The sequence below is a fragment of the Pleurodeles waltl genome, chromosome 12, assembly GCF_031143425.1.
Source record: "Pleurodeles waltl isolate 20211129_DDA chromosome 12, aPleWal1.hap1.20221129, whole genome shotgun sequence".
Classification (NCBI taxonomy): Eukaryota; Metazoa; Chordata; class Amphibia; order Caudata; family Salamandridae; genus Pleurodeles; species Pleurodeles waltl.
Genome location: NC_090451.1, coordinates 94,006,372 through 94,032,048, shown reverse-complemented (window position 1 = coordinate 94,032,048; position 25,677 = coordinate 94,006,372). Strand labels below are relative to the sequence as shown.

Sequence of the window (25,677 nt, the reverse complement as noted above, 5' to 3'; positions counted from 1 at the left end):
CTGGCCGGAGGGGGCGGGCAACTCCACTAGCTGGAGTGTCCTGCTGGGTTGGCACAAAGGAGGTGAGCCTTTGAGGCTCACCGCCAGGTGTGACAATTCCTGCCTGGGAGAGGTGTTAGCATCTCCACCCAGTGCAGGCTTTGTTACTGGCCTCAGAGTGACAAAGGCACTCTCCCCATGGGGCCAGCAACATGTCTCGGTTTGTGGCAGGCTGCTAAAACTAGTCAGCCTACACAGATAGTCGGTTAAGTTTCAGGGGGCACCTCTAAGGTGCCCTCTGTGGTGTATTTTACAATAAAATGTACACTGGCATCAGTGTGCATTTATTGTGCTGAGAAGTTTGATACCAAACTTCCCAGTTTTCAGTGTAGCCATTATGGTGCTGTGGAGTTCGTGTTTGACAGACTCCCAGACCATATACTCTTATGGCTACCCTGCACTTACAATGTCTAAGGTTTTATTTAGACACTGTAGGGGTACCATGCTCATGCACTGGTACCCTCACCTATGGTATAGTGCACCCTGCCTTAGGGCTGTAAGGCCTGCTAGAGGGGTGTCTTACCTATACTGCATAGGCAGTGAGAGGCTGGCATGGCACCCTGAGGGGAGTGCCATGTCGACTTACTCGTTTTGTCCTCACTAGCACACACAAGCTGGCAAGCAGTGTGTCTGTGCAGAGTGAGAGGTCTCCAGGGTGGCATAAGACATGCTGCAGCCCTTAGAGACCTTCCTTGGCATCAGGGCCCTTGGTACTAGAAGTACCAGTTACAAGGGACTTATCTGGATGCCAGGGTCTGCCAATTGTGGATACAAAAGTACAGGTTAGGGAAAGAACACTGGTGCTGGGGCCTGGTTAGCAGGCCTCAGCACACTTTCAATTGTAAACATAGCATCAGCAAAGGCAAAAAGTCAGGGGGCAACCATGCCAAGGAGGCATTTCCTTACACAACCCCCCCCCCAAACGAAAGAGGATGAGACTAACCTTTCCCAAGAGAGTCTTCATTTTCTAAGTGGAAGAACCTGGAAAGGCCATCTGCATTGGCATGGGCAGTCCCAGGTCTGTGTTCCACTATAAAGTCCATTCCCTGTAGGGAGATGGACCACCTCAACAGTTTAGGATTTTCACCTTTCATTTGCATCAGCCATTTGAGAGGTCTGTGGTCAGTTTGAACTAGGAAGTGAGTCCCAAAGAGGTATGGTCTCAGCTTCTTCAGGGACCAAACCACAGCAAAGGCCTCCCTCTCAATGGCACTCCAACGCTGCTCCCTGGGGAGTAACCTCCTGCTAATGAAAGCAACAGGTTGGTCAAGGCCATCATCATTGGTTTGGGACAAAACTGCCCCTATCCCATGTTCAGAGGCATCAGTCTGCACAATGAACTGCTTAGAATAATCTGGAGCTTTGAGAACTGGTGCTGAGCACATTGCCTGTTTCAGGGTGTCAAAGGCCTGTTGGCATTCCACAGTCCAGTTTACTTTCTTGGGCATTTTCTTGGAGGTGAGTTCAGTGAGGGCTGTCACAATGGATCCATATCCCTTCACAAACCTCCTGTAATACCCAGTCAAGCCAAGGAATGCCCTGACTTGAGTCTGGGTTTTTGGAGCTACCCAGTCCAGAATAGTCTGGATCTTGGGTTGGAGTGGCTGAACTTGGCCTCCACCTACAAGGTGTCCCAAGTAAACCACAGTTCCCTGCCCTATCTGGCATTTGGATGCCTTGATAGAGAGGCCTGCAGATTGCAGAGCCTTCAAAACCTTCCTCAGGTGGACCAGGTGATCCTGCCAGGTGGAGCTAAAGACAGCAATATCATCAAGATAAGCTGTGCTAAAGGACTCCAAGCCAGCAAGGACTTGATTCACCAACCTTTGGAAGGTGGCAGGGGCATTCTTTAAACCAAAGGGCATAACAGTAAACTGATAATGCCCATCAGGTGTGGAGAATGCTGTCTTTTCTTTTGCTCCAGGTGCCATTTTTATTTGCCAGTACCCTGCTGTCAAGTCAAAGGTACTTAGAAATTTGGCAGCACCTAATTTATCAATGAGCTCATCAGCTCTTGGAATTGGATGAGCATCTGTCTTGGTGACAGAATTGAGCCCTCTGTAGTCCACACAAAACCTCATCTCTTTCTTTCCATCTGTGGTGTGAGGTTTGGGGACTAAGACCACGGGGCTAGCCCAGGGGCTGTCAGAGCGCTCAATGACTCCCAATTCCAGCATCTTGTGGACTTCCACCTTGATGCTTTCCTTAACATGGTCAGACTGTCTAAAGATTTTGTTCTTGACAGGCATGCTGTCTCCTGTGTCCACCTCATGGGTACACAGGTGTGTCTGACCAGGGGTTAAGGAGAAGAGTTCAGGAAACTGTTGTAGGACTCTCCTACAATCAGCTTGCTGTTGGCCAGAGAGGGTGTCTGAGTAGATCACTCCATCTACTGTACCATCTTTTGGGTCTGATGACAGAAGATCAGGGAGAGGTTCACTCTCTGCCTCCTGATCCTCATCTGTTACCATCAACAGATTGACATCAGCCCTGTCGTGGAAGAGCTTAAGGCGGTTTACATGGATCACCCTCTTGGGGCTCCTGCTTGTGCCCAGGTCCACCAAGTAGGTGACCTGACTCTTCCTCTCTAGTACTGGGTAAGGGCCACTCCATTTGTCCTGGAGTGCCCTGGGAGCCACAGGCTCCAGAACCCAGACTTTCTGCCCTGGTTGGAACTCAACCAGTGCAGCCTTTTGGTCATACCAAAACTTCTGGAGCTGTTGGCTGGCCTCAAGGTTTTTGGTTGCCTTTTCCATGTACTCTGCCATTCTAGAGCGAAGGCCAAGTACATAGTCCACTATGTCCTGTTTAGGCTCATGGAGAGGTCTCTCCCAGCCTTCTTTAACAAGGGCAAGTGGTCCCCTTACAGGATGACCAAACAGAAGTTCAAAGGGTGAGAACCCTACTCCCTTCTGTGGTACCTCCCTGTAAGCGAAAAGCAGACATGGCAGGAGGACATCCCATCTCCTTTTGAGTTTTTCTGGGAGCCCCATGATCATGCCCTTTAATGTCTTGTTGAATCTCTCAACCAAGCCATTAGTTTGTGGATGGTATGGTGTAGTGAATTTATAAGTCACTCCACACTCATTCCACATGTGCTTTAGGTATGCTGACATGAAGTTGGTACCTCTGTCAGACACCACCTCCTTAGGGAAACCCACTCTGGTAAAGATACCAATGAGGGCCTTGGCTACTGCAGGGGCAGTAGTCGACCTAAGGGGAATAGCTTCAGGATACCTGGTAGCATGATCCACTACTACCAGGATATACATATTTCCTGAGGCTGTGGGAGGTTCCAGTGGACCAACTATGTCCACACCCACTCTTTCAAAGGGCACCCCCACCACTGGAAGTGGAATGAGGGGGGCCTTTGGATGCCCACCTGTCTTACCACTGGCTTGACAGGTGGGGCAGGAGAGGCAAAACTCCTTAACCATGTTGGACATATTGGGCCAGTAGAAGTGGTTGACTAACCTCTCCCACGTCTTGGTTTGTCCCAAATGTCCAGCAAGGGGAATGTCATGGGCCAATGTTAGGATGAACTCTCTGAACAGCTGAGGCACTACCACTCTCCTAGTGGCACCAGGTTTGGGGTCTCTGGCCTCAGTGTACAGGAGCCCATCTTCCCAATAGACCCTATGTGTTCCATTTTTCTTGCCTTTGGACTCTTCAGCAGCTTGCTGCCTAAGGCCTTCAAGAGAGGGACAGGTTTCTTGTCCCTTACACAGCTCTTCCCTTGAGGGTCCCCCTGGGCCTAAGAGCTCAACCTGGTAAGGTTCAAGCTCCAAAGGCTCAGTTCCCTCAGAGGGCAGAACATCTTCCTGAGAAGAGAGGTTCCCTTTCTTTTGCTGTGTTGCAGTTGGTTTCCCAACTGACTTTCCTTTCCTCTTGGTAGGCTGGGCCATTCTTCCAGACTCCAGCTCTACTTGTTCACCCTGTGCCTTGCATTGTGCTCTTGTTTTCACACACACCAGTTCAGGGATACCCAGCATTGCTGCATGGGTTTTTAGTTCTACCTCAGCCCATGCTGAGGACTCCAGGTCATTTCCAAGCAGACAGTCCACTGGGATATTTGAGGAGACCACCACCTGTTTCAGGCCATTGACCCCTCCCCATTCTAAAGTAACCATTGCCATGGGATGTACTTTTCTCTGATTGTCAGCGTTGGTGACTGTGTAAGTTTTTCCAGTCAGGTATTGGCCAGGGGAAACCAGTTTCTCTGTCACCATGGTGACACTGGCACCTGTATCCCTCAGGCCCTCTATTCTAGTCCCATTAATTAAGAGTTGCTGTCTGTATTTTTGCATGTTAGGCGGCCAGACAGCTAGTGTGGCTAAATCCACCCCACCCTCAGAAACTAGAGTAGCTTCAGTGTGGACCCTGATTTGCTCTGGGCACACTGTTGATCCCACTTGGAGACTAGCCATACCAGTGTTACCTGGATGGGAGTTTGGAGTGGAACCTTTCTTGGGACAGGCCTTGTCTCCAGTTTGGTGTCCATGCTGTTTACAGCTATGACACCAGGCCTTTTTGGGATCAAAGTTTTTACCCTTGTACCCATTGTTTTGTGAAGAGGCTCTGGGCCCACCCTCCTGTGCAGGTTTTTGGGGGCCTGTAGAAGACTCTTTACTATTTTTAGTTTTGGTTGTCTCATCACCCTTCTGCTGGGGAGTCTTTGTGACCCCTTTCTTTTGGTCACCCCCTGTTGAAGTCTTGGACACCCTTGTCTTGACCCAATGGTCCGCCTTCTTTCCCAATTCTTGGGGAGAAATTGGTCCTAGGTCTACCAGATGCTGATGCAGTTTATCATTGAAACAATTACTTAACAGGTGTTCTTTCACAAATAAATTGTACAGCCCATCATAATTACTTACACCACTGCCTTGAATCCAACCATCTAGTGTTTTCATTGAGTAGTCAACAAAGTCAACCCAGGTCTGGCTCGAGGATTTTTGAGCCCCCCTGAACCTAATCCTGTACTCCTCAGTGGAGAATCCAAAGCCCTCAATCAGGGTACCCTTCATGAGGTCATAAGATTCTGCATCTTGTCCAGAGAGTGTGAGGAGTCTATCCCTACACTTTCCTGTGAACATTTCCCAAAGGAGAGCACCCCAGTGAGATCTGTTCACTTTTCTGGTTACACAAGCCCTCTCAAAAGCTGTGAACCATTTGGTGATGTCATCACCATCTTCATATTTAGTTACAATCCCTTTGGGGATTTTCAACATGTCAGGAGAATCTCTGACCCTATTTATGTTGCTGCCACCATTGATGGGTCCTAGGCCCATCTCTTGTCTTTCCCTCTCTATGGCTAGGATCTGTCTTTCCAAAGCCAATCTTTTGGCCATCCTGGCTAACTGGATGTCCTCTTCACTGGGGCTATCCTCAGTGATTTCAGAGGTGTTGGTCTCTCCTGTGAGGGAACCAGCATCTCTGACTATTATTTTAGGAGTCAGGGTTTGAGGGACCCTGTTCTCCCTAGATAGGACTGGTAGGGGGGAATTGTCCTCCAAGTCACTATCCTCTTCCTCTGAGTTGCCACCCTCAGAGGGGTTGGCCTTTTCAAACTCTGCCAAAAGCTCCTGGAGCTGTATTTTGGTAGGTTTGGGGCCCATTGTTATTTTCTTTAGTTTACAGAGTGACCTTAGCTCTCTCATCTGTAGATGGAGGTAAGGTGTGGTGTCGAGTTCCACCACATTCACATCTGTGCTAGACATTTTGCTTCTAAAAGTTGGAATACTTTTTAAGAATCTACAACTAGTTCTAGGTTCTAATTCAAACTTTTACAAACTTTTAAACTCTACAAGAAATGCTAAACAGGATCTAACACAAGGCCCTAGCAGGTCTTTTAAGAATTTAGAAAAATTTCAAATTGCAAAAATCAATTTCTAATGACAATTTTGGAATTTGTCGTGTGATCAGGTATTGGCTGAGTAGTCCAGCAAATGCAAAGTCTTGTACCCCACCGCTGATCCACCAATGTAGGAAGTTGGCTCTGTATGTGCTATTTCAAAGTAAGGAATAGCATGCACAGAGTCCAAGGGTTCCCCTTAGAGGTAAAATAGTGGTAAAAATAGATAATACTAATGCTCTATTTTGTGGTAGTGTGGTCGAGCAGTAGGCTTATCCAATGAGTAGTGTTAAGCATTTGTTGTACATACACATAGACAATAAATGAGGTACACACACTCAGAGACAAATCCAGCCAATAGGTTTTTATATAGAAAAATATCTTTTCTTAGTTTATTTTAAGAACCACAGGTTCAAATTTAACATGTAATATCTTGTTCGAAAGGTATTGCAGGTAAGTACTTTAGGAACTTCAAATCATCAAAATTGCATGTATACTTTTCAAGTTATTGTCAAATAGCTGTTTCAAAAGTGGACACTTAGTGCAATTTTCACAGTTCCTGGGGGAGGTAAGTTTTTGTTAGTTTTACCAGGTAAGTAGGACACTTACAGGGTTCAGTTCTTGGTCCAAGGTAGCCCACCGTTGGGGGTTCAGAGCAACCCCAAAGTCACCACACCAGCAGCTCAGGGCCGGTCAGGTGCAGAGTTCAAAGTGGTGCCCAAAACACATAGGCTAGAATGGAGAGAAGGGGGTGCCCCGGTTCCGATCTGCTTGCAGGTAAGTACCCGCGTCTTCGGAGGGCAGACCAGAGGGGTTTTGTAGGGCACCGGGGGGGACACAAGTTGACACAGAAATTTCACCCTCAGCAGCGCGGGGGCGGCCGGGTGCAGTGTAGAAACAAGCGTCGGGTTTGTAATGGAAGTCAATGGGAGATCTAGGGATCTCTTCAGCGCTGCAGGCAGGCAAGGGGGGGATTCCTCGGGGAAACCTCCACTTGGGCGAGGGAGAGGGACTCCTGGGGGTCACTCCTCCAGTGAAAGTCCGGTCCTTCAGGTCCTGGGGGCTGCGGGTGCAGGGTCTCTCCCAGGCGTCGGGACTTTAGGTTCAAAGAGTCGCGGTCAGGGGAAGCCTCGGGATTCCCTCTGCAGGCGGCGCTGTGGGGGCTCAGGGGGGACAGGTTTTGGTACTCACAGTATCAGAGTAGTCCTGGGGTCCCTCCTGAGGTGTTGGATCGCCACCAGCCGAGTCGGGGTCGCCGGGTGCAGTGTGGCAAGTCTCACGCTTCTTGCGGGGAGCTTGCAGGGTTCTTTAAAGCTGCTGGAAACAAAGTTGCAGCTTTTCTTTGGAGCAGGTCCGCTGTCCTCGGGAGTTTCTTGTCTTTTCGAAGCAGGGGCAGTCCTCAGAGGATGTCGAGGTCGCTGGTCCCTTTGGAAGGCGTCGCTGGAGCAGGATCTTTGGAAGGCAGGAGACAGGCCGGTGAGTTTCTGGAGCCAAGGCAGTTGTCGTCTTCTGGTCTTCCGCTGCAGGGGTTTTCAGCTAGGCAGTCCTTCTTCTTGTAGTTGCAGGAATCTAATTTTCTAGGGTTCAGGGTAGCCCTTAAATACTAAATTTAAGGGCGTGTTTAGGTCTGGGGGGTTAGTAGCCAATGGCTACTAGCCCTGAGGGTGGGTACACCCTCTTTGTGCCTCCTACCAAGGGGAGGGGGTCACAATCCTAACCCTATTGGGGGAATCCTCCATCTGCAAGATGGAGGATTTCTAAAAGTTAGAGTCACCTCAGCTCAGGACACCTTAGGGGCTGTCCTGACTGGCCAGTGACTCCTCCTTGTTATTCTCATTATTTTCTCCGGCCTTGCCGCCAAAAGTGGGGCCTGGCCGGAGGGGGCGGGCAACTCCACTAGCTGGAGTGTCCTGCTGGGTTGGCACAAAGGAGGTGAGCCTTTGAGGCTCACCGCCAGGTGTGACAATTCCTGCCTGGGAGAGGTGTTAGCATCTCCACCCAGTGCAGGCTTTGTTACTGGCCTCAGAGTGACAAAGGCACTCTCCCCATGGGGCCAGCAACATGTCTCGGTTTGTGGCAGGCTGCTAAAACTAGTCAGCCTACACAGATAGTCGGTTAAGTTTCAGGGGGCACCTCTAAGGTGCCCTCTGTGGTGTATTTTACAATAAAATGTACACTGGCATCAGTGTGCATTTATTGGGCTGAGAAGTTTGATACCAAACTTCCCAGTTTTCAGTGTAGCCATTATGGTGCTGTGGAGTTCGTGTTTGACAGACTCCCAGACCATATACTCTTATGGCTACCCTGCACTTACAATGTCTAAGGTTTTATTTAGACACTGTAGGGGTACCATGCTCATGCACTGGTACCCTCACCTATGGTATAGTGCACCCTGCCTTAGGGCTGTAAGGCCTGCTAGAGGGGTGTCTTACCTATACTGCATAGGCAGTGAGAGGCTGGCATGGCACCCTGAGGGGAGTGCCATGTCGACTTACTCGTTTTGTCCTCACTAGCACTCACAAGCTGGCAAGCAGTGTGTCTGTGCAGAGTGAGAGGTCTCCAGGGTGGCATAAGACATGCTGCAGCCCTTAGAGACCTTCCTTGGCATCAGGGCCCTTGGTACTAGAAGTACCAGTTACAAGGGACTTATCTGGATGCCAGGGTCTGCCAATTGTGGATACAAAAGTACAGGTTAGGGAAAGAACACTGGTGCTGGGGCCTGGTTAGCAGGCCTCAGCACACTTTCAATTGTAAACATAGCATCAGCAAAGGCAAAAAGTCAGGGGGCAACCATGCCAAGGAGGCATTTCCTTACAGTGACTGTCTGACATTTGGGAAATGAAAGGCTGTCTGTATCAGTTTTTTTTCCTAACATACACAACCTTTTATATCACTAAGTCAATTTTACAAACTTTTTAAAATATATTTCATTAGCTGTGAAATACCATTTTTGTACTTCTGTATGATTTTTCTTTTATTTTTATAGGATGAAAAAAAAATCGGAACACTTTGTTTTCTAAAATCCAATTTTCACAGATTATTAATACACTACATAGTTTCAGTAAAGCTGCCAGTTAGTGGGAAGATTTTTGGACATTTCTTGGAAATTTACAGTAAATGACAGTTCACTACCCCTTCATGCTTATGTAATATACTTATTTAAAGTTAGTGTTTTAACATAAACTGAGAAACATGTTACATCTATTAGTAAGCTAAGAGGCAAGTCATGGATCATGTGTACCCTATATGTAGGCAAGAGTTATTACACATGGAGCAAACTTAAGTGTATTTAATCAAACAAGGATTTTTTTTTATAGCAGAAATGCTGAACTCACTTATTTGAAGGTGCACTTGTGAGATTGAAGAAAAATGTGACTTTGTAAAATACAGTATTTGTTTAGTATCACACAATTTGACTTGTTTCCGGGTCAAGTACTTTACAGTTAGGTCGAGCAGATTATTCAAGCCACTGGACCTGCAGGTACAGTAATATTTTTATGATTTTTCGAGGCCTGGGCTTTTAGTGAATATCTGGAAAAAAGATAACGCTGGCATGCAATGCCCTAAACCAGGATTACATAGTCTGAAACTTAACTCTGTTGTTCAGGCCGTTGGTGTTGCGAGAGATTACTTTTAACAGTTTAGCAGTCGTTACTTATTTCATAACAGTTTAATCTCCCAAGCTACATAGTTATGAAATCTGCCAAATCTGTTCCAAACTTATATGTCTTTTTGAGCTTGAACCCCTGAGGATCCCACCAGCCCCACTCGATCTTGGGTGCTCTGCCCCACCCTTCCCCCTCAACTCCCCCCAGCCAAGTGCCTTGGAATTGCACTAATGGCTTCATCCACAGGTGGCCGCAGCATAGTATTATCTGTAGCAGTCGGATCATCTAAAAAAGAAATGAGAAAAATAAATCCCCACATAAAGGGATGAAAAATAAACCATACTAAAGAAGAATAACAAACATTGTGGGTTGTCCTGTGAGGCATAGTAAGTTTGAAAGGGAAATAAATTGGGTGTTCAGTTTTTACAAAGTCTGAGTCCCAGCCTCTTTTCACTTGGGATTTAGATGCTCCTCCATCTTCTCTCCCCCCCCCACCCCAAGGCTAGATTGCAGTCATTAGCTTGCTCGACTGAGGTGAAGACACAAAACTATCCCTCAAAGAAGTCTTTCAGCTTGGATTGTTGAATAAGTCCAGCTTAAACATTCTGCCCTTTAAGGGAGTCCATAATCACCTTAAATTCTCAACACTGACGTGCCACTGGCAGTGACACATCGGAAAAAATTTAACAAAAAATGTTCAGGCTTGTAGAACATTTTTAACTTGAATAATTTTTTCTATGGTGTTCCATGTCAGGGTTAAGGGCATTGTGAAATGGCCTCTTCCTTGTTGTCTTTCACTTCGCGTCCGCCATGAGTCCAGGTTGGCTTCTTTTCTTTTTCCTCCTGAGGGCTCATTCCCCATATTTGGCCATCACTGCTAGGAACCTTGGAAGTGAAGCAGGATTCCTCCAGTCAGCGTGGGCCTCACCATTGTAATCTTAATGGCTGCAGGCACCTTGATTCCGTTTTTAGACACCGAGCATGATGGGAGCTCTTGCATCTCCAGTTTTGCAATATTTCATTACCAAGCACATCTTGTAATATTTTTGTCAGGCAGCTCTCTTGATGTTGAATGTCAAGGTTCATGTGACGACCAGCGCCTTGTTGACAATAACAGTTGCTTTTCTACCCTGTAGTTTTTGGTTCTTACTTTGCATGTTATATCAATACTTTTGTGAGCCCCTACATCTAAGATCAGCAGGGAAATAAATGTATTGGTCTTGTGACTAGTGTGTGTGTGTGTATATATATATATATATATATATATATATTTTTTTTTAACAGACTCCACCAGACGCTCTACGGCTTCCTTCGGCCTAAGGACACAGTGACCCTGTTGAACAGAAGACCTGCATTTCAAGAGGCCTGTCACAACCTACCAGGTAAGCATGGTCTTGGATTTCTTAATCTTAACTTCTCAGAAATTACTTTTTGCAGGAATTATTATCTGAAAATGGGGTATCTACCAGTGGAAAGTTCTTAATATAGTTTCAACTAACCTGCAGCTACTACACAGATGTTAAATTGTTCATACTTGTCTTCCATAACACAGCAATAATTCCTGGAAACTAACAATATATTCCTAGGAGACTTCACTGTTCACTGGGACAACACCATTAACGTCCTAATAGCAGACCTGAAATACTTTATTGAAAACAACCTAAATCAACACTGCATCAATCCCATGCAAATAAAGAGGGCAGCATTAGACCTACTAATAGCTAAAGATAACTTGCTAAGCCTAGAGAATATACAACCAGTTGATTTGTCAGACACTTCATTATTCACTTCCACCTATACCCAGATCTGGAAGATACCAAAGACTGTACACAGAGACCCAAGTGGTTTATCAGAAACATGAGACAAGTCAACAGCAAAGCACTAGCAGTAATGATAATCTTCCTGTTCTCATCCACCGCTGTGCTCCACTCGGATAAGACTTAACTAAACCAAAACATTCTCTGACATACTCAACCAAGTTGGCAAACTAACAAACTCTGAGACTACGGAACAACTCCTCAGGCCTATAATTTCACAATGATCTCTGTGAAGAAAGAAGACCGCTCATGCTAGCTGGAAGAAAGTGGGCACAGGTCTGTTCACCTTTAAACCTGACCTTCCTAAGAAAGAAGAGAAGCAAATACAAAAAAACACATCTTTGAAACCAAAGTGAGCTTCTTCTAGTCACCACTGGATAAAGTAAAGAACTGCCTCAAATCAAAATCATCAAACTGTGAGCATCACCAAACACTGCTTCACAAATTATAACAGTGTATTAGTGTATCGCAGAAACAAATCACAAAAATATACATCATTTCGTTTAGCAACATCCACAACAATGAACCTCAAACGAATACTAACCCAGTCTGAAACCAAAAACCAAGAACGAAGGAACCGAGGCACACCCACCCCTGCTGCCCATGAAGAACACTGCTACATGGAATTAACTCATCAAAATCATGTCTGTGCTAAATCCATTACAGCCACCTCCTGTTGCTATTAATCAAAACACTCAAATATATCATGGGCCAACCTCACCAGCTCCTCAATAACTCAAAGTACAATGCCAAGGAGCTTAACACTAGGTTAAATCACACCACTCCTCAAGAAACCAAGGATGATCTTAAAGACTTAAACAACTACTGCCCGGTAAGCAGCCTACCTTTTCTAGCGAAAGATCAGCTTAATCGACACACAGAAAAAAGACCACAGCCTTCTCAACATACTTCAGTCGAGATTCAGAGCAGGCTCAGGAAACAGCTATCCCAAATGTTATAGATGTCATACATATTGATGACATACAGGATACTACATACTGAGAACTTATTATTGCTAATTTTTCTAGACCTCTCCTGCTTTGGCACAGTGGATTACACAGCACTACTTAATACCCTAGAATCACGCTTGGGAATCCGAAACACTTTTGAATTGCTTCATCTCATACCTTGACATGCACTCACAACTAGTTGAATTGAATGACTCTCACTCTGTGTCCCAGACAGCCAGCGTGTCCGACAAGACTCAATCCTGTCCTCCACTTTATTCAACCTATTTATGCAACAGTTGACTTCAATCCTGAACGAATCCATCCTCAGTTGGCACTTTTATGCAGATGGCACATCACTTTACCTTAAAATCTCATGACCAAAAGACATTCTCCTCCTGAACGAGAAACTTAGTTAAGTATATGTAGGAAGTTGGCTCTGTATGTGCTATTTCAAAGTAAGGAATAGCATGCACAGAGTCCAAGGGTTCCCCTTAGAGGTAAAATAGTGGTAAAAATAGATAATACTAATGCTCTATTTTGTGGTAGTGTGTTCGAGCAGTAGGCTTATCCAAGGAGTAGTGTTAAGCATCTGTTGTACATACACATAGACAATGAATGAGGTACACACACTCAGAGACAAATCCAGCCAATAGGTTTTGTTATAGAAAAATATCTTTTCTTAGTTTATTTTAAGAACCACAGGTTCAAATTTAACATGTAATATCTTGTTTGAAAGGTATTGCAGGTAAGTACATTAGGAACTTTGAATCATTTCAATTGCATGTATACTTTTCAAGTTATTGACAAATAGCTATTTCAAAAGTGGACACTTAGTGCAATTTTCACAGTTCCTGGGGGAGGTAAGTTTTTGTTAGTTTTACCAGGTAAGTAAGACACTTACAGGGTTCAGTTCTTGGTCCAAGGTAGCCCACCGTTGGGGGTTCAGAGCAACCCCAAAGTCACCACACCAGCAGCTCAGGGCCGGTCAGGTGCAGAGTTCAAAGTGGTGCCCAAAACGCATAGGCTAGAATGGAGAGGAGGGGGTGCCCCGGTTCCGGTCTGCTTGCAGGTAAGTACCCGCGTCTTCGGAGGGCAGACAAGGGGGGTTTTGTAGGGCACCGGGGGGGGACACAAGCCCACACAGAAATGTCACCCTCAGCAGCGCGGGGGCGGCCGGGTGCAGTGTAGAAACAAGCGTTGGGTTCGCAATGTTAGTCTATGAGAGATCAACGGATCTCTTCAGCGCTGCAGGCAGGCAGGCAAGGGGGGGCTTCCTCGGGGAAACCTCCACTTGGGCAAGGGAGAGGGACTCCTGAGGGTCACTTCTCCAGTGAAAGTTCGGTCCTTCAGGTCCTGGGGGCTGCGGGTGCAGGGTCTTTTCCAGGCGTCGGGACTTAGGTTTCAGAGAGTCGCGGTCAGGGGAAGCCTCGGGATTCCCTCTGCAGGCGGCGCTGTGGGGGCTCAGGGGGGACAGGTTTTGGTACTCACAGTCTTAGAGTAGTCCTGGGGTCCCTCCTGAGGTGTTGGATCTCCACCAGCCGAGTCGGGGTCGCCGGGTGCAGTGTTGCAAGTCTCACGCTTCTTGCGGGGAGCTTGCAGGGTTCTTTCAAAGCTGCTGGAAACAAAGTTGCAGCCTTTCTTGGAGCAGGTCCGCTGTCCTCAGGAGTTTCTTGTCTTTTCGAAGCAGGGGCAGTCCTCGGAGGATGTCGAGGTCGCTGGTCCCTTTGGAAGGCGTCGCTGGAGCAGGATCTTTGGAAGGCAGGAGACAGGCCGGTGAGTTTCTGGAGCCAAGGCAGTTGTCGTCTTCTGGTCTTCCTCTGCAGGGGTTTTCAGCTAGGCAGTCCTTCTTCTTGTAGTTGCAGGAATCTAATTTTCTAGGGTTCAGGGTAGCCCTTAAATACTAAATTTAAGGGCGTGTTTAGGTCTGGGGGGTTAGTAGCCAATGGCTACTAGCCCTGAGGGTGGGTACACCCTCTTTGTGCCTCCTCCCAAGGGGAGGGGGTCACAATCCTAACCCTATTGGGGGAATCCTCCATCTGCAAGATGGAGGATTTCTAAAAGTGAGTCACCTCAGCTCAGGACACCTTAGGGGCTGTCCTGACTGGCCAGTGACTCCTCCTTGTTGCTTTCTTTGTTCCCTCCAGCCTTGCCGCCAAAAGTGGGGGCCGTGGCCGGAGGGGGCGGGCAACTTCACTAAGCTGGAGTGCCCTTCTGGGCGGTGACAAAGGGGTGAGCCTTTGAGGCTCACCGCCAGGTGTCACAGCTCCTGCCTGGGGGAGGTGTTAGCATCTCCACCCAGTGAAGGCTTTGTTACTGGCCTCAGAGTGACAAAGGCACTCTCCCCATGGGGCCAGCAACATGTCTCTGGTGTGGCAGGCTGCTGGAACTAGTCAGCCTACACAGACAGTCGGTTAAGTTTCAGGGGGCACCTCTAAGGTGCCCTCTGGGGTGTATTTTGCAATAAAATGTACACTGGCATCAGTGTGCATTTATTGTGCTGAGAAGTTTGATACCAAACTTCCCAGTTTTCAGTGTAGCCATTATGGTGCTGTGGAGTTCGTGTTTGACAGACTCCCAGACCATATACTCTTATGGCTACCCTGCACTTACAATGTCTAAGGTTTGTTTAGACACTGTAGGGGTACCATGCTCATGTACTGGTACCCTCACCTATGGTATAGTGCACCCTGCCTTAGGGCTGTAAGGCCTGCTAGAGGGGTGTCTTACCTATACTGCATAGGCAGTGAGAGGCTGGCATGGCACCCTGAGGGGAGTGCCATGTCGACTTACTCATTTTGTTCTCACTAGCACACACAGGCTTGTAAGCAGTGTGTCTGTGCTGAGTGAGGGGTCTCTAGGGTGGCATAAGACATGCTGCAGCCCTTAGAGACCTTTCTTGGCATCAGGACTAGAAGTACCAGTTACAAGGGACTTATCTGAATGCCAGGGTGTGCCAATTGTGGATACAATGGTACATTTTAGGTGAAGGAACACTGGTGCTGGGGCCTGGTTAGCAGGGTCCCAGCACACTTCTCAGTCAAGTCAGCATCAGTATCAGGCAAAAAGTGGGGGGTAACTGCAACAGGGAGCCATTTCTTTACAGTATAACATTGGCTATCTAGCACCTAAAACTCAACCACCAAGAAGAAAAGAGATCCCATTCATTTCTCCGCAAACACACAACAGTTACAAGAATTGATCGCCCAACTGGACACACCAAGCTGCCAACGGACAGTTGGAGACTACACCATAACACTGGAGACCATGATAGACAAACACCAAATATGAGGAGCCACAGAAATCCCACAGCAAGAAATGCCATGTATAATCTAAAACTCATCCAGAAGATCAAACCTTTCGAATCTAGAGGAAGATATGAAAAACATGATTCTGGCCATTGTGATATCCAGACTGAGACACAGGAATACAGCCTTAACTGATACTCCAAAATGCACCTTGCCCCCATTAAAGCAACGCTCAATGGCGCAGTCAGGCTTCTCAGGAAAGAAAAGCTGTGACCACCTCACCTCCACACTTTCACGACTGGAATAGCTACCAGTAGAAACATTTTTTCCTCAAAACAGCCGGCATAACGGTCAAGATCCATCATCAATATACCCTAAAATACCTAGCAAAAAAACAGACGTGATCTGGAAGACTTTCCACACCCAGGAGCTCAGATTCACCTATTTTGGAATGGCCAGAAAAAAAAAAAATCTCTGCTCATTTAAAGAAAGATTACTGAGCTAGTGGCACTGCAGTCCACTGGAAATCCACACAAACAAATCAACAATTCTATTTCAAGAAAAATCGTAACGTCCCTACAATTATAAAGACAATTTCGACTTCACAGGAACTGGATTGTAGCCAATACAAGTCAGTGAACATGCTTGGCTTTGTGCTTTATAAAACGCCCTGTAAATGACTTGTTGCAACCCAACAAACTTAGTTTCATAAGTAAATATTATCTGCAGTCTTTGTCGCTCTTCCAACTATTCTTCATGAATAGCACATACAATCATTAAACAGTCCATACACGTGATTTATGTCTGCTACCACTTGGGCCCACCTTGGACCTTGATTAGTATGTAGAATATGCTTTGCTAATAAAAATGGAGAGTTGCATGTGTAAAGTGTCACCTGATACGGTGCAAAATGTTTGTCGCTATCCCAATGGTAGAACCACTGTGTGTTCGCCATATTATTTGGGGGGTATCTGTCAAAGTTTCTCAGATCAAAAATTAAGAAACTGACATGGCTCAATTAATGACTTTCCTCGGGAATGTAGATGCTTATCTGTACCTGTTACTTCCATGATACTAGTGTTAGATGGTTTTTAGCCGGATGTATATATTGACATTTGGTGAGGGGAAAACATTTATGGCATCCTCCCATAAGGTTTGGATGATTAGTACTCTGTTTTTAGGATTTGAAGGGTGGTTTCTCGTGCATAATAATTTTCAAGTTTATTAATAAAGTTCCACCTACAGTGCCGGATCTCAGGAATATACCAATCTGCTATTGGTTGCCCAGCCCACCCCTAAACCCTCGTGTTATGCCACTTATGAAGGTGGTTCCAATTACTTGCATGTCTGTGGTTTTGTTGTTTGCCAGTAAAATAAATCAACACTATATTGCTGGATATAATTTAGTATTTCCCAAATATAAAAATGTGGGCAGGCTGGACATCTTTTATCCACCAGCACATTCTTTTTAGGTTTCTAGTATAAATACTTTCTCTTACTTCTATATCATAAGAATTCAGCTAAACCTCCAAGTATTCCTTGGGATGGTGGCAATTGTACAGTGAATGGAGGGCAAGTGAATTGAAAGAATAGGTCAACCCACAAAGGGTTAGAATTGTGCTTGAAACAAGTGCCAGTGGATTAGACTATTTGCAAGAATTCCTCCTGTCACCTTTTGTGTGTTGGATGTAACCCCATAAATGTCCAGGACCATTCTCAGCCGTGTGGATGTCTTTCTTACTGTGGCACTGCAGCCAAGCTAAAACTCACTGGTGTGAGCTAATAAAACACAAAACTGGTCTGGGGTTGCTTGTGCTACCCTTTAGAAAGAGGGTTTGAGAGTTTGAGATGGATTGTTCCTATCTGGAACGTGGGCTGTATTTATCTGAATGTGGCCTGAACTGGTTTCGTGATGCAGGCTGCCTTTTGGAATGGTACATTTCGAAAAAGGATTGGTTGAAATGCTACCTAAAGCACTTGTCGGTAGCTTAGACAATTTGTAAGCATTACTTCCATCGCCCTTTGATGTTTGATGGAAATAATAGGCATCTAGTCAGTGTTTTGACTGAGTCATTTAGGCCTTGCCAGGTTGTCCATCAGTATAGTGGAGTCAGTACCATTAGCTGTGTTTAAACTCCTGCCAGCCGTGCTGAAGTCTCTTAAGTGAAGATAAAATAAATTGCCTGATGTGGAGGGAATTTTCATTCAGCTTGTGGGGCTCATTTTTTGACCTCTTTCGACATTCTCCTCCCCCGCCCTTCATTTATCACATGATGGACACTGGCAGGGAAAATTAATGATGGTCACCTCTCCCTCAATAGGGTGTGACAGCAGTCACTGTGACCTGATAGCCATTTTATGGACTGGCATCCTGGTTAATGGTCTACACCGGAAGGGCCAGAGGAGGTTTAACTGGCATAAACTTGTTGCTTCCACCAACGTTAAATAGAGCATGGGATCTGTGAGTTTTTGTGGTGAGAGCGTCCCGTATTTATGGTAGTGTTTCAGCTTTTCAGAACTGTAATGTTCTGATACTACTCAAATACTTTTGCAGTAATGTTTGAAATAAATGTAGCTATGTTAAAAAACTTTACATCACTAAATGTGCTCCAACAAATGTGGATTGGGATGACACACGCATTGGAATTTGTTTGGGTAATAAATAATTTGAAAAGTATATAGCTGATAAGGAGGAATCCTCGTGTGAATGTCACTTCTAATGGCATAACTTACGAATATTAGAATAAATTGCAAGTAAGGTGGTATGGTATAAGCACTGTATTCCCTACAGATCTGAAATGTATGTAAATCTTATTACATCCCATAAAAACTCTGTGCACAATCAAATATTTTCTTCAGCAATTATCGTATTATTGTCGAAATTCTACCGTCTTGTCTTACTATAGCCAAAGGTGCACACATGTTGGTTTGATAAGTCTAAATCTTACCAAGTTTAAATGTGCATTAATATGAAACAATTGGGAAGATTGCTAAAGGGCAACCAGTGGGAAATCATTTATCATTCTGTGCCTGTATATGTCTAGACAAGATGGCTAACATGGATGTGGTGTTCACTAAGCTGCAATCAATGCCATTTGAATTATGCTGCAGGAGTGGGATAGGTTATGTGGTAGGGTTGAGTAAATTATGTAGCAAGAAAAGGCAAATTATGCGGCACAATTTGTAATAGTACTACTTCATTTTTTCATCAATTTAAACTTGGTAACACTGTCTGGGCATTGGTTACACCTCATTAGTACTAGTTTAACACCAGAATATAGTATTACTTAACAGAAGGGTGACCAGTGCTGCTTTGTGAAAAGCCCTCCACGAACAGCAACCTGTGTTGCTGCATTTTTAAGTAACTTTAGAACCGTTTGAGCTACAAACACATTTGTATGTTAAAATCTGCAGATTGTGGTTGACGATGGATTATGTGGCAAGAGCGGCTCATCTATAATTATGCGAAAATCACCGCACAATTGCATGATACCAGTGGCCCTGGCTGTAATGTAAACGTCATGTTTATGTGCGCAAATATGGGTGAATGTTGGAAACCATGTCTTACATCAAGTTGGATAGTGGGAGTTGGGAAACTCGTTATCAGTTACATGTTTTGAGTTTAGTTACAGAGGTGTTGCTTAAAGATAGGACTTCAGCTCCTTCTTGTGTAGTAATCAGAGGGGATAGACTGATGATAGACTTTTGGCATTAAAGATTCTCGATGTCTACTTAATGACTTTCTTCACATCCTCTTACAAACTCAGACAACCTGTGTATTTTCTGCCTGGCAGTATTCAGATTTCTGTTTTTTTTTATCGACTCCCAGGAGGACTGGCTGGGGTTTGCTGTGTGTGTGTGGGTTTTTTTTTTTTTTTTTTTTAACTTTATTGATGGAGGTGGGCTTGAATAGGCACTCAATATAGGATTCTTAGAATAGAAGCAATATGATTTAATCCTTCATGCTCTCTCAAAGTGCAAGAATAATGCTTTTCACAAGGCAGTCTATTTTTCATGAGTGCTAATCTTGATGGGATGATTACAATTAAGGGGAGAATGGTGTGTATCTGGGCATAGTGTATTCCAGCATTCTTGTGTTGATTGACCTAAGAAAATAACGTTGTGTATTAAAAAAAAATAAAAAAAACAGGCTCTTCTCAGATTAGGACCAAACCATCATATTCATGTTGATTTCAGAAGTAAGTGGGGTTTTTATGTTTTTTTTGGAGATCAGATCCTTTCTCTTTTCTTCCTTGATCTCTTTTGACAGAAGGTTGTGATCGGCAGTGCATCAGTTTTGTATTTAAACATGCAGATATGCACACTGCCTTGTTACCATCTTACAAAACCTGTGTAACTGGTTCCTTAATAACTTTCTTTAGCTGGTGCCTTTTACCCTGTAAGAAGATGGTGAAAATATGTTGATCACAATGCAGCCTTGCGTGAAAAGATAGCACAATAGGCGAATTACCATTTCTTTTGACTTATATATTAGAAAAGACCTACCTGGTATGCCCCCCAAGGACCTTTTTATTTTTTTCCTGATCAATTTTCAAATGTAATTTTCAGTTTAGGCTTTATACGAATATCATTCAGTCTTTTTAATGGTTAGCGTGGCAATTGTCGTTGATGCATGTTCAATTTTTCTTCCACTCCCTACAATACTGGCCTATGTAGTTTTTCCACACTGTTAGTCAAAGAATGTACCTAACAAATTGATTGTTTAAAAAAAAAAAAAAAACACTTTGGGCCAAAAGTCATTACTGCTTTTTGGTATTCACAAAGGGAAGTCTTAGTAGTATCTACACCTGTGGAGGCTCTGCAGTCCAGTATGGGTCCTCCACAGGCGTAAAGCTAGTACTTGTAAGTCCCAGAGACCAAAAGTCTGTTTACCTTTGTGAATTGGGACCCTTCAGTATAATGAATCAAGCACATCAGCCATTGGGTTCAACTATGTTTATAGAAGCTGAATATCCCTGAAAGCAGTGTGATCCACATTCACCATTCCAGGCATGTATTCTGCCATCTTCATGTTTCCTTGGGCTCATTTTTTTAATGTACTTTTTCGGGTATACGCAGTTCTTACTTTGCACGGAGTTGTCTGCGCCATAACTGAGTAGGCATTAAACTGTTTAATGATGTGCTTGTACATTGTTTTTGACGTTGATGTATTTTTTGGAGGACCATGCTGGGTAATATGGAAACAGGAACCACTTGAAAATGCTCTTAAACACTTGTAATATTTTTCTTAACTGAGATCCAGGTACTGCATTGTTGCTTACCCCCAAAACTGATTTTCTGGCAGAATGATCAGAAATAGCATAAAGTAGGCAATTAGTACTATTGGACTCCTTTCTTTGAGCTTGAAATCAGTGACTTGGGGCCTGATTAGGTCCCTGACGGGCAGAAGGGGACAGATTATTGTGTCAGAAATGTGACAGACATCACATACGTTGTATTACAAGTTCCATAGGAAATAATGGAACTTGTAACAGGGTAAGGTCATTATCAGGTCCATAGTCTGAAAATGCTGACACCAAAAGGAAAAACCCATGTGTCTAGTAGCATGGATTTTATCTGTCCTGGAAGTAGGCTTCCTAGTTAAAAAAAAAAAATAATAATAAAAAACAGTATCTGGTTTTCAAGCTTATCAACTGTACACACTGGTGATGTATTCTAATCACAGATTCCTCATCTTTAGACTATCTCTAGCTGGCTGGTAGGTAAATTCATATACGTAACTCTATAGCATCCTTTGCCCCCCCACACTTCCTCGCCTCAAGAAGGTCATGGAGCAGAGATGCATTTTTTCAGAGGTGCCTGCGGCTGAGTGCCCATACTGCTCAACACGACTATCGAGGTAAAATTGTTTCAGTAAATGTAGGCTAGTCTTTCTGTTGAAGTATGGTGTTAGCAACCAAGGTATCTTATAAAATGAAGTCACTTCGGAATGCAGGCAAATACTGAACTTCCGGGTAAAAATGTAATTCAGTAAAGTTTCAAAAAATTAACAAGTTCGGAAAATGGAGGACATCAAAAATTCTTCATTGTAATTTTTTTTTTAAAATATAAAAATAGTGAAAAGGATTGTCCCCCAGAGTTCAAATGATAGTTGGGTGCACAATATGACTGTAAGAATCAGTTCTCATGTTTGTAATCAAGTAAGCCTGTTTTTCAATTAATGGTTGCACCTTCTTATTCACATAGTGATTTTCAAGCAAAGGTCCAAGAGGTTACATTTGTATTCCATATTCTTTGCTGAATGAATTTCAGGCCCACATTAAAAGGCAAAGTAGGGCTCCCTATCCTATTGCAGGTTGTTGGCCTGTAGTTGGAATTCCACCCTGGTTAGATTTGTGCTTTTTAAATTTGAAAGTCTTTAACTTCTTCAGTGAGTCAAAGGCTATATTCATTGGAGGCTGCACAAAATGTGGGACTGGAATCCTAATGTTTTTAGTGTAGTTCAAAAAGATCCAAACCTGAAAGCCTCTATCTAACATAGATATTCCTTTTGTCTGATAGATTGTTCTGGATCTGACAAATATTCAGCATATGTCTTATAAAACAGTCAGATATCTAACAAAGATTATCTCCAAAGACCACTCCACTCTATTGAAGCATCTTAATCTTCTTAAAAATGGGAATCTGTGAAGTCAGCATGAATATGCTTGTATTTCTTTCCTCAATCAAGTCCACAAGTCACCTATCGCAACAGTTACATGGAAATCCTTTGCAGGCTACCCCGGTTATTAGTTCCTCTCACTTTTCAGACTTGAACCTATAAGTAATTGTACCGCAGGACACGTCTGACCTATTCTTCCCACAAAAGTTGTGGTTCTGTACTTCTCAGTCCTGATCTTAATGTCTAAGTACCCTGGCTCCAAGCTTTTGCACACTTTTTAGGACACTTATTCCCACAGCAGGCATTGCAAAATCTAGTCCATTCTTCTCTTTAGCCATAGTTAGGTTCGAAATAGAATTGTTGGAATGCACAATAAAGTATCTTTTGCAAATATTTGTCAGGGAACAGTTGGCATCTCCACAGGTATTTCATCCTGAAGAGATATCTTCCATCCTTGCTACTTTTATTAGAATAATTAAATCTGAACAGAAGTTCATAGTGGAAATCCTAATTTGCCCACCGTGTCCTCGATCTTGTCAGTGAAAGTCTGACATCCCAGAGTAGCTTCAAGTCATGAAGGATGAAGTTCATGGGGAGGGGTCAACTATTAACTAAGCTGTATGGTTTCCTGGTGCTTTCCTGCTCAACCCTTGCCACAATCCAGCAGTAAGTTGGCAAGATTATAGCAGTTGAAGCATTGAATAACGTGAAGAGACACTACATAGACTGAGTATGCAGAAAAGGGATATCACTGATCGTCCCCTACCATTTCTTCATCGGCTTCTGCCATCCCTGTAAAATACCTAGTATAGCCTAGGTATTCATGTATGTGCTGTCTGTGGTGAACTTTTCCTACTCCTTTGGTCTCCCACTATTGGCCAGAGGAGATTGGCTAAAATTATCCCTGTTCTGGGTGTCATCTGTGCGTATTACTTCCTATGTGATTCATGCAAGCACCCTTGTCTGTCTTCTTTTTTCCTCCAAGTAGAAATTTTACACTCCCTCGGTTTCTCCAAGAAATTGAGCTAAGGCTTCTTGGAGATCATTGAACATACTCCAGTGAGCAAAATTGTGGTATTGTGTGAAGGCCTCATTCAGCGGACTATGTTAACTTCTGCTGTATAATAACTTCCGTTATGATTCTCTGGTTACGTAACGGCACTGATTAGAACTACCAATATTGTGATACACTGCTAAAGGAGATAGTGGTACATTGTAATAGCATTATATTTATCATTGAATCTTCCATTAGAAATGTTATGTTTGCTCTTCTTTATATGAAATGCCTGTTGGCTGATCATGCATAATAAACTCATATTAACTTGTTAAAACGAGCTATTGGCTTTGCTAGTGTATTTTAGCCATGTTGTAAACCAGCGTGGCTGCTTTTCAGCGTGACTCAGTTCAGTGGAGTGGCGTGCAGTGGCGTGACACAGTGGTCTAGAGTGGAATGTCAGAGTGGAGTGGCATAACGTGGAGAGTGCATGGTGTGGTAGCGCACTTCCATTATAGACAATACATTTTCAGTTAAAATGGCCATTACGTCTGAACGTACAGTTTTATTGCTAAAACTGTTCAGCGCACAAATAATGATGTGTGGCGTTGGCATAACCTAGTGTTTTGCTTTGTTTTGATTGTATTAAAATGTTTCCACCGACTTCAGAATTACAAGAAAACGTGCTCCATTTGTGCGTTCCTAAATGTGATGTTTTTAAAAAATTTGTGCAGTTCATGTAGGCAATTACATTTTGCTGTGTACAGGAGGGGTTGGGACCCCCCTCACAAGTATATCGCAAGATTGTCACTTAAATTCTCTCACATTGAAGTCAGCAAAAGAAAAGTAAACACCAAGCTCCCTAGGAAGACAGAGCCTGATATCTTACCTCTGTCTTTGAAAGCCTAAAACAAACAAAGCTAGCAAATGTGAGTTACAAACCACAAAGCAATTAAGCAGTGGGTCGGAATGCATTAACAGATGCTTTTAGAATGTCCCCAAGATGTCTTTAGTGGTCTGTTATGCTTTGACCTCAAAAGGCTGTCTGTAATTAGTGTGGGTTGCTGCCTTTCACTTAATTACACACTGTCTGTACAAGGGCATTGCTATTAATTTTGAATTCCTCATTTTTATTACCTTTCTTGGCTTTTTTTGTTTTTTGTTTTCTTCTTTGTTTTCTTCTCCAGCTGCTCAAGGCAGTGAATGAACCGAACCATGTGCTTATTGAACTAGATCATCTTATGTTTTATGTCTGACTCTACACCCCTTTACTATTTGACTAGTTCCCCCCCTTTACTATTTGACTAGTTCTCCCCCCCTTTTTTTTTAGTTTCATAAGTGTACATTTATAAAAGGATATTCTTGGGGGGGGGGGAACAGTCCATGGCTAAATGGTTTTATATTTGTAACACTCTGTTACAATAGTGATGTCTTTTTAATCTGTGGTGATCAATTAATTATTTGCACTCTTTATTGATCTGATCGAATTTCAATGCTGTAAGACACAATTATTCCAAAGTACTTTTTAAGTCAGGTCGACCAAAAATGTGTACAGTGCCAATCACTGGATGTATCTGGAATTGCCACCAGAAATGATTGATCTAATCTAAGAGGTGCGATAACCAACATACGGTTAATAACTAAAAACATGGACACATCACTGAAATTATAGTGACGGAGCAATCCATCACTTAACTGCTGCCACGTGGAGATGTTTATACCCTAGAGTGGAGTGCTTTGCTTTGGCCTAAGGTATTATGATGTTTGGCTTGTGTGGCTGTAGATACGCATGCACTGCATACTCATGCCATCTAGTGCTTGGTCCGGAGTGCAGCAACTATTTTTTTTTTTTTTTGTCTGCAGTCTGGCTCAGGCATATACACTTCTTTCCATCTTTTGACTCTATTCGATTTGGTTTTCAAATTTTTTTTGTTTTTTTTTTCTGTTCCAATCATATTGTATTAGTTCTAATTTTTCCTATCTTGGCACATTCTTCGCTTTGGGGTTCTGACTGGGCACCAGCACCAGTCTTGGGCCTATGTTCAATGTTGCTCTGGCATCGGCAGGAATGAATCCCTGATGGAACGAACTCCATTTCGCTTATGTCCTGCACCCTGATCAACACCTAGTGTGCAACCTTTGCCTCCCTCCAGACCACCGTGAGGCTGACTGCGACGCCTGCAAGTCTTTTTGCTTGTAAAAGACCCTTCGGTACTGACAGGTTTGTCGATTGACAATGGACCAAAAGTTGTCCGATGACAACCCGGACCTCTTTGGGGAAGAGCTTGCTTGGAGTCAAATGTGGAATTTAACATTGAGAGCCAATAATTCTCCCCTCACCCTAGCTTGTGAGTACTGTGGCACTCTATTGTCCTACAGAAACCCTCCAAAAAGCCATACAGCCTATCATAGGGTCCGCCACTGCCATCCATTCATGGTCCTGCCTTCTGGCTATGCACTGAAAATGGGCGCAGAGGAAAGAGAGATTCAGTGTCAATCTGAACCGATCTGGCAGCAGTCCGCTTCAACCTCTGCACCGACCAAACCCCCG

The 25,677-nt window shown here is 44.1% G+C and overlaps 1 protein-coding gene across 1 annotated transcript in view; it reads left to right on the top strand.

Moving 5' to 3' along the window:
* The window catches only part of ELAVL1 (ELAV like RNA binding protein 1), a 250,650-nt gene that overhangs the window by 9,589 nt on the left and 215,384 nt on the right, over window positions 1–25,677 (top strand). The window contains exon 2 of the mRNA XM_069216526.1: window positions 10,783–10,880. The gene's annotated coding sequence lies outside the window, so the exon portion shown is untranslated. The remainder of the gene's footprint in view (window positions 1–10,782; window positions 10,881–25,677) is intronic.